We start from the raw sequence: 12945 nt of genomic DNA, 5'->3' as shown, positions 1-12945 counted from the left end.
CTGCTGGGAGTCTTTGGGATGAGAGAGGAAAACCTGAGTACCCACAGAAAAACTCCTGAAGACATGAAGAAGACATGACGTTGACAACTATAGATGCTTTCTGTCCATTCAATCACCTATTCTAAATGTACTCATCCACTTCAGGATTATGGGATCTGGCAGCAATGGGCATAAGAAAAAAAAGAGAAAAAACAACACTGAGCATGGTGCTAGTCCAGCGTAGCTTCCAATAGACAATTGAATTCCAATCAGTCATTAAAATTGTTGATTACAGTCCTCCAAAACTGCTAGTAGCCTCATTATGCATTAGTTGGCCTACTTCCTGGGATTTTGATGCCCTTCTTTGCGAGTTCCCAGCTGGAAGTATTTGAGACGAGACAGGAAAACCAGATTACCTGCAGAAACTCCTACTCATCCACTTGAGTATTATGGGAATGGATGATTTACCTGACAACAATGGACACAAAAAAAGGGAGATGAACGATGTAGAACGTGGTTACTAGTCCACTGTACAGCTGCCAACAGACAACTGAACTCCTACCAGTCATTATATTGCTGATTACAATCCTACGAGACTGCCAGTAGCCTCATTATGCATTAGTTGGCCCACTTCCTGCAACTCTGATGACCACTGATACAGCAACATCCATTGAAGGGAATCAAAGCTAACACACCAGATTTGTGATAATAGTTTATCATCCCAGGATTGGCTTTCCTGCCAAAAATCAGAGCAAGAGCAAAACATACAGGAATCTGGAAAGTCTCCAGCTACCTGAAAAGCACCATCGAGGGATTTGAAGGTCTTGCTTGTGCTGGAGGAAGTGTTCTCAGATCTACAAGTAAAAAAGTGATGTAAAATAACGTACTTACTAAAATGAGCAGTCATACGGCTAACTTTGTGTGAAGAATGTCCCCTAGGCACATGATAAAACGTTTCTGCACATGAGGACTTGCTGCACATTGAAGAAAGACAAATTCAGCTTTGTATCGGGGGGTCTACAGGGTCAAGACCAACATTATCTATTTGGCTGACGCCTATATCTAAAGTGACTTACAACATTTGAGATATAACTGGTTACATTTCTTTTGTTTTTCCATTTGGAGCACAGGCGGGTGAAGCTGACTTGCTCAGGATCACATGATGTCAGTAGGGGGATCTGAACCCACAACCTCAGGGTTTCAAGTTCAAAGACTTAACACCACACTGCCCACTGAAACTGCAGCCTAAGGGACAGTGACTGGTGGTCCTTTTCTAAGAATGGTTCTGAGATGGACAGAACATTTGAGTCTAAAGAGTTAAAAGGCGGAGAAATAGTAAAGCAGAATGAGAAACGAGTATGTCACACTTCTTGGTGATTGACCCCATCTCTTAAAACATTTACAGTTCTTTAATGGCACTTTATGGTTCGTTACTGGGTTGTGTGGTTCTTTATAGAGCTATTGTTTGACCAAGCATCATTTTATTCTGGAAAGGGTTCTTTGCATATGATGTTAGTGCTTTATGCTTTGAAAAAGTTCCTAATATGTTGAAAACTGAAATGTTTAGGCCCTGTTCACACGGACGTCTGAACTGGATGTTTTGCTGCCTTCTTTAGAGTCAGGGGAGCGCAGATTGAATGCCTAGCAATTTTCAACTCATTGCAGTGAATCAGATCATCCACACGGGCTTTCGATCGGATGTGCATTTGGATGGTATCAAAAAAAAAAAAATGTTGCATGCAGTGCTTTCTTGTAGTCAATTTCTGCCAAAATCCCGATGAGTGAGAAGAAAACTTCTGTGTTGCGTTTACAGTACATGTCATTCATTTAACATACTGGAGAACCGGATATGTCGCATGATACATATATACACACACATGTCAAATCAAGTTTGGGAGCACCCACCACATGAAGAAACAGCTCAGGATCTCGGTTGGCAACCTCCCAGGCCGACAAGCGGTCCAGTCCCACCCTATGGAAATGACCTATCGGCCGTAGCCAGGTGTTACATGGGCATCCCCTTGACTTGGTCGAGCCACACGAGTCCCCAACAATAAGGATCCTATGAGCTGGATCACACCTTATGTCCGTAACTGACGCTCCCCAACAATGCAGGTAACGTGCCTCATTCGGGACTCTGTGAGAAACCGATGCTCATTCGACACAAAGTCAAACCAAGGATTCTATGGAGAGACACAGTACCAAAGAAGTCCAGTCTTTGTCTCAGGTCACTGGATAGCATCCATGACTTGCAACCATATAGCAAGACAGGAAGCACCAGGGCTCTATAGACTTGGAACTTTGTCCTTTTGCATAGATATCAGGAGTGCCACACACCTCTTTCCAGCAACCTTATGACCCCCCCATGTTCTCCCAATCCATCTACTGACTTCATAGGAAGAGTCACCAGAGACATGAATGTCACTGCAGAGGTAAGTAAACCTCTCGACGAGGTCGACACTCTATCCGCAGACAGACACACTGTCTGTGTCCAAGAGGTCATTAAACACCTGGATCTTGGTTTTTATCAGGACACTCGCAAGCCCAGACACTCAGACTCCTCACTCAGTCTCTCGAGAGCCCCGATCAGAGCTTCCATGGACTCCGCAAAGATCAGAGCATCGTCAGTAAAGTCAAGATCAGAGAATCTCTCTTCACCAACCGATGTCCCACAGCCGCTGGACTCCACAACCCTGCCCAACACATTATCCACAAATAATAATAAGAATAGACAATTCAAAACAGTTTGTAGGTTTGTGCTAATGATGTAATTTTAGCTACCAATTATTAATGCCAGGGGGCGAGTGCATATGCAAGTTCTGTTTGTATATTTGCTTACTTCAAGGTGACAAGAACCCAAAGTCAGAGAGGACAGGTTGACAGACGAGATTAGACAGGAGTCCCCGTGGACTATGATGTTTACTGATGACATTGTGATCTGTAGTGATATTAGGAAGCAGGTTGTGGAGATCCTGGAGAGATGGAGATATACTTTAGAGAGGAGAGGAATGAAGGTTAGTAGGAACAAGACAGAATACATGTGTGTAAATGAGAGGAAGATCAGTGGAATGGTGAGGATGCAGGGAGTAGAGTTGGCAAAGGAGGATGAGTTTAAATGCTTGGTATTTACAGTTCAGAGTAATGGGGACAATGGAAGAGAGGTGAAAAACAGAATACAGGCAGTGTGGAATGGGTGGAGAAGAGTGTCAGGAGTGACTTGTGACAGACAGATATCAGCAAGAGTGAAAGGGAAGGTCTACAGGACGGTAGTGAGACCAGCTATGTTATATGGGTTGGAGATGGTGGCACTGACCAGAAAGCAGGAGACAGAGCTGGAGGTGGCAGAGTTAAAGATGCTAAGATTTGCATTGGGTGTGACAAGGATGGACAGGATTAGAAATGAGGACATTAGAGGGTCAGCTCAGGTTGGAGACAAAGAGAGGCGAGATTGCATTGGTTTAGACATGTGCAGAAGAGAGATGTTGGGTATATTGGTAGATGGTAGAGATGGAGCTGCCAGGCAAGAAGAAAAGAGGAAGGCCTAAGAGGAGGTTAAAGAACATGGTGAGAGAGGACATGCAGGTGATGGGTGTAACAGAAAAAGATGATGAGGACAGGAAGAGATGGAAAAGATGATCCACTGTGGCTCACCCCTAAAGGGAGCAGCCGAAAAAAGAACAAGAAGGTGAAAAGTAGCGACTCCTCGGGTCTAACACGGACACACATATAATATGGTGTTGTACCTGCTGCAGCAGGCAATCAAAACTCGAAACTGACCTCCAACAGGATTTGTAGAACTTAGATGGAAATCGTTGCATATTTCTTCATAGATGTGCAGTCAGTGGGCGAACGCAACAGAGGCGGTGAGGTTTTCTCTGTCTACATTTTTAACACCAGGAGGTCAATCTTCAGGTGTAATAATGCCAACTGATCCATATATCATGAATACATCGAAGGATGAACCTCAAACCCCACAGGTTAAAAGTACTCTGGACTGCCAGATAACTATCCCCCATAGGTAAACACACAAAACTACAATCTGGGCTGCAGGTTGGCGTTTACCAGGCAAAGGAACGCAAATGCAACGTTGTTTTAAAGTCAATTAATAGCCACAACGAAACGCAATTTAAGCACTCAGAGTGCATTCATTTAACAAGATCTGAACGCTGGTGTGGACAGGGCCATAATGTCTGGTAGACGACCTAGCAGGACACTAAGTGAAGTTAAGTAAACACGACCTTATCCTGTCTTACCCATGCAGCAAGAGTCCTTTTAGCTATTAGCATTTCATTAACCGGTTACCATCTAAATAAATGAAGTTTCTTTCTGGAACCTTCATGCGGATGGGTCTCTTCTCTTCTTCAGAATTAATCAGGTAAGAATCAGCCATGGAGAGAATGAGAAAGGAGTCTTTACAGCCATCATTAATTCTTACAAAACAAAAAGATGAAAAGAAAATTTAAATAGAAGGCAAACAGAATGGTGGAAAAAGGGAAGAGCGATGTGCGAGAGATAAAATTAGAATCCAAGCGAAGAAGAAGCGGGCAGAAAAGACAAAAGTGGCACTGCGTGTTAACGAAAAGGGCAGATGGGAGCGAGCAACAAAGGAGGACGTGGGAAAAAACGGATATAAAATGATGAAAAGTTGTAATGGGAGACAAAGAGGGAGTGAGCGAGAAACGGAGAGAGAGAGAGAGTGACAGAGAGAGGCAAAAAGAGGAGGAGAGAAAGACGGAGCCTGCAGGGCGATGCGGGGCTGGAGATGATGCTTCCCGGGACTGTGCGCCCAGCTCCGTTCACAGGCATACTCGCTGGAAACGAGACGCTGTGAACAGAAGCAACAACAAAAAGAAAAAGAGACCCCAAAAGAGATCGCAGCACTGTCAGCAACTCTAACCGCACCGACCCCTGAGGAGAGTCAGCCCACCCGGGAGCGCACTTCTTCTCACTTGATGAACATAAGCGCGCCTTCGGGTGGCTTGAAGCGGACCCACAAACCAACCAGCCAAGTCGAGAGGCTGGCACGGGCGCTGCTTGGACTGGGCGCCTTCCCGACATTTCCTTTGAAAGCGTTCTCTTCACTTTTTGTTTGTTGGCCTTTTGAAACTAACGTCGGGCAGAGAGAGAAGCTGCGCATTTAAGCCTCTTTGATATTCTTTTTTTTTTTTTAAGTTTCAGCTGCGGGCTGTTAAGAGACAGCGAGAACTGAGAGCTCGTCTCGCCGATGACAGTTTTGACACTTGTTAAGTTCTTTGGAGGCTTTTTATTTTTATTTGTATCTATTTTTCTTTTTTTTTTATAGGATTGAAACAAGAAAGCCAAGAGCGCGCACATGCTGTCGTGCGCTTAAACAGCGTGATTGAGAATATTTGCGGTCTTTTGTCAGAGTGGAGACGCTCACTTGATTTGGCGTTTGCTTTTTAGCAGCCACACCCCCTTATCGTTGTTGGAGAAGGTCAATGCGGGCTGAGCAACTGATTCCATTTGCTTTCCATTAAAAGATGCAATTTTCCTAAAACTTTTTACTCCTTAAGAGCGGATCAGTTTGGTTGCAATTTACATTATATTTTTCAAAAAGACTTTTAATTTCAATGCATATATTTATGTATGCACGTCAGATTCCATCAGTGACAGATGACTCGACCTCCAGCTTATAAAGTCTATCCAATCAGCCAGTTAACTAACAGCCGCTGAGGAAGCGCTGCACTTCATTCGTCCACATTGTGTTCCTGAATGGCCAGAGAGATGGATTACTTTGTGACCAGCAAGATCTTGAGCTACATCCTGTGGGTCAGCCTCTTCTCTTTATGGACGCTGGTCACTTTAGTGCAGAATTCCAAGAATGCAGAGATGGATCCTGACATACCAGTTAACCAAACACAGGTTCCAACAGAAGCAACCATACCTACCCCAGAAACTGACCTCATGGACCCACCGATGGGTAGCCAATGCCTAGGATACTATGATGTCATGGGCAAATGGGACCCACCCTTTTGACTGTAAAGTTGGGAGGTATTTATACTGCTGTGGCACATGCGGCTACAGGTTCTGCTGTCTGTCTAGACACGATCAACTGAATCAGATGGCCTGTATGAACTATGCCAATCCAAACTGGGCCAACACGGGCAAACCCCCAGCCCCCATAAATGAAATTCACAATGACCCAGACAGAGACCAGAACAATATGATTGTGTATGTCATCTGCGGGGTGGTGGCAATTATGGTCTTATGGTCTCAAGGCCCACAGACTGATATGACCTCTTCAAGGTAGGACTGTCAGCTTCCTCCTCTGTTTTTGGGTGGGGCGTCCTAACTGACTGTGGATTTGACCAAACTGTTTCTTGCTGTGTCTCTGTTTTAGGATGGCTTGCAGTCTTTTTGTTATAAACGTGGCAATTTCACAGCTTGAATCACTTGAGACAGCTGAATGGAAACTAGTGATGCGTTTGCGTGTTTTGTTTTTGAATTTTGGAATGCAAGGTATCTGAAATTCAAACGAGGCTTAAGGAGAGGACAGATAATATTAAAATGAAATTGATTTAAAATTGAAATAGAAACCCCTTACCTTTTGTAGTCAACTGTATATTGTCACTGCATGGTGTGAGTCTATCGGAAGATGAAGCTCTGTGCTTATTTCTAAAGCCTCAAAGGCGATTTTGTGAAAACCTAAAATGTCACAGGGTTTAGAAGTTCTCTTTATAGCTGCATGAATTTCCACCTTCTTATATTCCAAATATCAGCACGGGAGACTCTAAACTGGCTTGGATTGATGACTGGCATCCTGTTCAGAACTGTTCATTGCTTTGTGCCCTGTGCTGCCAGTTTAGACTCTGCAACCCTTTATTGATGAGGACACGATTACACAATGGGTGAATAAATGGAGAATATCTGGCAGCATCGAGCGTAAGGTAGGGACCAATCCATAACAGGGAACACTCGCTGACATCCCACCTCACACCCTCAAGCTGTGCCAGTTTAAAGAGTTCAGTGGGCATGTCACTGAGTGCCCAGAAAAGAACATTTAGACCCAAAGAGAAGGAAAAACACCGTGAAATTCTGGGGAACTAACCACTGCACCATTGTGCTGTCATGAGAGCTGTGCAGCAGCTGTCCTACTCTTTGTCTTTTATTTCCGGCCCTGAGTGTGGTTAAAACTCTTGGCACAAAGTCTCATCTTGCGGGATGTGAGTTCTTGATATTTTTTAGTTTATAATTTAAAAATGGAATAAGAATCTGAAAATCTAACAACATCACATTAAAGTTCAATACATTCTGAAAAGAATGATACCAAACATATACCTATATATATGTAGGTTTTCAAATAAGCCCGATTTAAAGTGTGACAAAAAAGTGACATAAAAATGTCACATAAAATTGTTGCACAAAATCGTTGCACTTTTAGGCTTAGGATTTTATATATAGAGAGAGTAGATAGATATACTAGCTGTGTAAGCCAGCGCTTTAAAACGCCTGGGGTCCTAGAAACTATTGAAATCATCAGAAAAAAATTGAAATGTAGAGATGTCAGGTAATTGAAAGGAACTACTCTGGGCGTCTCTCTCCTAGGAGGATTCGTTTTGTCGATGTGCTCGCCTCACTTGTGCATTAGTGGTGGGAGGAAAAGTAAAAGGGACACCGTTTTTCCGACATTAGCAGCTAAGCGACTTTGTCTTTCTTCTGAGCTTTTCATTTTGCTGACATGCTGGCCTCACTGGTATTATTAAGCGAGTTTTCTGTTTCCTCGAATGCGGAGCCCTTACCCCGACTCCACCTCTCACTCCCTGGCCAGACAGACAGACATACACACTTCCACGTGTAGACATTTATATACGAGATAAAAAGAGAGAGGGCTGCACAGTGCCTTGCAAGAAGGGGACTGGTGCTCAAGTCCTCTGTGTGGCGTTTGCATGTTTTCCTCCTGTTCACATGGGTTTCTCCAGGTTTGGTGGACTGGCGATGCTAAACTTCCCCTGATGTGTGTGAGTACCTCCTGCAATTGGCCATTGCCACGCTCCTGCCTTGTGCTTGGTGCTGGCTGGGATAGGCTCCAGCTTCCTCATGTCCTTGGATGGATATTTATACACACTGCTTATTATATTACATTATTTGTTTTTCTGATTGACTGTTCATCAACCTTACCTGCTGGTGTGAAAGCCACGAGTGGTGTTTTAAGCTTTGCCAGAAGGGAGGGGAGTGAAAAGCAGTTGTTCAGGATGGCTGTTTTTCCTTTCTACTTCAGTGAATGTCTTATGTGCCCCAAACAGAAGGCAGCTTGAGTCCCAGTAATATTCTGTGCCGTCTTCATCACTCCTCTTTGGTGCTTTGGTGCTTTAAGGTTAAGAAAGCAGATATTTATGTGGTTTTAAATGCTGTCATCTTCATTTTTTTCCATTTTTGTGTGTGATTGAATTCCATAACTGCAGTTAACTTCTTGCTGGGCTGGAATTTTGCACAAGCACAGCTTCTTTGTATTTTCCAGTTTACTGTGGTTTCACAGTCCCCCATTAATAATTTGCACTCTTTAAAATAATGGTTCATTAGATTAGATCAAGTTTATTAATCCCATTGGGAAAATTCAAATGCATACAACAGCAGAAACATAAAAAACAAGGATATGGACTTGCAGGACAGATGATACAGCCAGTAGATTGATAAGTTAATAATTAAACTCGGGTGGAAGCACTGAATTGCCTGATTGCAGTGGAAAGAAAAGACCCCCAGAGGCGCTTCTTAGCACAAAGTGGTGGAGTGAGCCTGTGACTAAAAACTGCTCCAAGAGAGAGCGCCTCCCGGTGGGGTTGGTTGGAATTTTTCATGATGGCCTCCAATTTTTCCTCTTTTTCCACAAGAACCACCAGTGTGTCCAGGGTTCACTGTGTGATGGCGCAGGCGTTCTTGATAAGTTTGTTCAGGCATTGCGCTTCTTTTTAGCTCAGGTTGCTTCCTCAGGAGACTGCAGTGTGGAGAACCACACTGGCTACTATGGACTAGTAGAACATTTTCAATAGCTTGTTGAAAACATCAAAAGACCTGAATCTCCTGAGCAAGTCCAGCCTGCTCTGGTTCTTCTTCTCCAGTGCCACTGTGTTGTCAAACCAGTCCAGTTTGATGTTTATGTGAACCCCGAGGTACTGGCAGCTATGCACCACTTCCACATCCTCCCCATGGATGGCTTCTTAGCATGCTAGAAGTCCTCCACCAGTTCTTTTGTCTCGCTGATGTTAAGCTGGAGGTTGTTGTCCCTGCACCACAAAATGTCCTCCACAACTTTCCTCTACTCTGACTCATTCCATTATTAACGCAGCCTATGATGGACAAATCATCTGAAAATATCTGAAGACATCAAGCGTTGTGTAGAGTGGTGAACAGGAAGAGAGATGGGACAGATACCTGAGGTGCTCCAGTGTTACACATCACCATGTCTGACAGACAGTTCCTCAGCCTCACAAACTGCTTCCTGTTGGTCAGATAGTCCATGATCCAGGTGACTGTGGTGGCATCAAGATTCAAAGCCTTGAGCTTTATCCCCAGTTGATGAGGCAGAATGGAGTTAAAAACACTGGAAAGTCAAAGAACATCATCCTGACTGTGGTACTGGCCTTGTCCAAGTAGGAGTAGACTCTGTGGAGCATGCAGATGAGAGTCTCCTCCAAACCTACACGTGTCTGATAGGTGCTTTATGGCTCTTTACTGAGTTGGGTGGTTCCTCATCGCGCCATTGCTTGACCAAACATAATTTAATTCTGGGAAGGTCTCTTGGCTTTTGAAGTTGGTTCTTTGAGATTGAAAAGCTTTCTAATATGTGGAAGAAAATGAAATATTTAGTGTCTGGTAGACTGCAGGCCACTAACAGATTAAGAAGACCTGGACTTAGCCTGCGTTATTGTAGGTAGCAAGAGTCCATTTAAATCGTGACCCACTCCTGTTTCACAAATCTGCTACCACCGATTCATGGTCATTCACTGTATGGAGCTTGTTATGGATCTAATAAATGAGAGGCTCTTTCTGGAACCTTCACATGGATGGGTCTTTTGCGATCCAAAAATGGTTCCCCTATGGCATTGCTCTTAAGTACCACTCTGGCACTTTTATTTTTAAGAGTGTGGATGGCATTTTGAGTCTGAATCTTTGACAGGGCCTGTAAGCTGGGCCAAGTGACAGTTTTTTGTGTTGTTCCATATACTGAACCCCAGTTCACAATGAAACTCCATGAACGCTGTATGTTAAGTTGGGTTAACTGTACTATACCTGCAAAATTTCATGAACATCCGCTTAGCTTTTAAAAAGAAATGTGCCAGAGCGGTCCCTCAGATCGATACCATAGGAGAACCATATTTGGTTCCCATCCATATGAAGGTTCCAGAAAAAAAAAGCCTTCATTTACTTAGATCCGTAACACGTTCAATAATAACCTTGAATAGATGATAACAGATTTGTGAAATACCAGTTGAGCTCCTGATTTTTAAAACTATTTGGGCCGTATACAGTAACACAAGCTAAGTTCTGATTTTCTTGTCCTTGCTAAGTAGCCTACTAGACATTTAAATGTTTTGTCTAGTGTGAATGGGACCCGGACACAGACAGACGGACATCGTTTCTTCCACCACACACATGTTTCTTTATAACTATTTACAAGTTTAAAGTGCACACAAACCCAGTGCCTCCAGCACTGATCCCCCAAAGTCCGGGCCTCTCACAGTCCTTTAAGCCTTTCTTCGGGCTGCCTCCAGTCTTCTCTCCAGCTCCGTCCTCTTCCACCCGACTTCCACTCTTGAATGAAGGGAGGCGGCCCCTTTTATCACACCCCGGATGGGCTCCAGCTGCTTCCCGGCATTCCTCCGCGGACACGCCCCAGTGTGGCGGAAGTGCCAGCTGCGCACCCGGAAGCCCTCCGGGTGTCCCCCGTCGTCTTCCTCCCAGCACTTCCTGGTGTGGCAGAAGTGCTGGGCTCCAGGTTTCTTCAGGTACCGGGGCGCCGCCTAGCGGTGGCCATGGGCCCCTACAGGGTTGGGCTTCCAAGCCCCTTACCCGAGGCCACCAAGAAAACCAAGGCGGTTGCCCCCTCGTGGTCGGGAGGAGGTACCAGCCCTCCTCCGATCCGCTCGGGCGTCCCGGCTGGGCTCCAACCCCAGCCGTCTGTGACACCAGATATTATGAACCTTCTTAAAACCTAAGGATCCAACGTCAAATGTGAAGAACTCTTCCCAGAATGAAATTGTCCTTTGTCAAGGAACCACACCACCCAATAAAGTGTCACTAAAGAGATGTTATTTTACAGTGCGTTACAACTCCCCAGTGAAGTTCTTGAAACTCCATGAAGCCTATTGTATATTTTAGATCACATGAACAATAATGCAAAATTTCAAGAAAGTACACATAGCCATTTTATTTATTTTTCTTTATATTTTATGTTATTAAAATCAAAAAACATTCCACATATGCAAGTTAAGTTTAACAAAACTGGTTTGAAACAAATCGACCCCAAACCCTTGAGAATTTATTTTTATTGATTATAATTTGAAATTGATAACATTCCCTACTGTCAAGTCAAATTTACCAAATTAAAGGAAAACTCAACCCCCCACCCAAGAGAAGGAGAGAGGAGCCAACAACCGCAGCTACCCTATAAAGGGAGCAGGAAAAGAAGAGAATCCTTTTCCCCGAAATGGAAACTTATTCTAAAATGTTATTGATTAGATCCTGCCATATTTTGAAAAAGTTTTGAACAGATCCTGCAAGTCAGAATTAGATTTTTTTCCAATTTCAAGTAGTATAGAACACCAACTACCCGCTGAATTAAGAGTGGTGGGGTGGGATTCTTCCAGTTGAGCAATAGAAGTCTACGTGTTAATAGAGTGGTAAAGGAAATTACAGGTTTTTTTTTGTCCTTCTCTACTTTAATCCCATCTGGGCATCCACCAAACACAGTGTGGACCACCAGAGCGCGTACAGCCGCCCTAATCCGACACAGACAGGCAGACACGAGTTTACCACACAACACACCTTTTATTTACAATTGGGGAGCATTTCACCCTACTCCCCACAGCACAATACTTAAAGTACCACACAAGACTCACAAGGCAAAGTACAACACAGTCCCTTTTCCTTCTTCTTCTCCTTCTTGGTCGCCTCAACTCCACTCCCAGAAAGCTTTTTCTTCCTTTTGCCTGACTCGGGCTTCCTGAATTAATCACTCCCAGGTGTGCTGAAGATCCACTATAGGGCTCTGCAGCTCCCCCAGCGGCCCCCATGGAACCCAACAGGGCTGCACCAAATTCCCAACAGAGTGTAACTGCAGACTGTAGTACCTATGAGGTCAGTGTTGTTGTCTGCAATTTGTTGTCCAAGAAAGAGCACCACAGATGCGATGTTTGCTCTGAGGATGTTGATGTAGAAGTAAAGAGAAGGCCAGAAGGAGTTGTATTGTGTCTTTGTGGACCTGGAGAAAGCATATGACAGGGAGGGGTCATGGCATTGTATGAGGAAGTCGGGAGTGACAGAGAAGTATGCAAGAGTTGTACAGGATATGTATGAGGGAAGTGTGACTGTGGTGAGTTCTGCGGTAGGAGTGACAGATTTATTCAAGGTGGAGGTGGGATTACATCAGGGATCGGCTCTGAGCCCTTTCTTATTTACAATGTTGATGAACAGGTTGACAGACGAGATTAGACAGGAGTCCCCGTGGACTATGATGTTTACTGATGACATTGTGATCTGTTGTGAGAGTAGGGAGCAGGTTGAGTAGACCCTGGAGAGGTGAAGATCTGCTCTAGAGAGGAGTGGAATGAAGGTCAGCAGGACCACCATGACAGAACACTTGTGTGTAAATGAGAGGGATGTCAGTGAAATGGTGAGGATGAAGGGAGTAGAGTTGGCGAAGGTGGATGAGCTTAAATACTTGGGATCAACAGTTCAGTGTAATGGGGACTGGTGAAGAGAGTGCAGGCAGTGTGGAATGGGTGGAGA

This window comes from Polypterus senegalus, chromosome 10, assembly GCF_016835505.1.
Source record: "Polypterus senegalus isolate Bchr_013 chromosome 10, ASM1683550v1, whole genome shotgun sequence".
Taxonomy (NCBI): Eukaryota; Metazoa; Chordata; class Cladistia; order Polypteriformes; family Polypteridae; genus Polypterus; species Polypterus senegalus.
The sequence above is the reverse complement of the archived record's forward strand: the minus strand, read 5'-3'. Positions refer to the sequence as shown.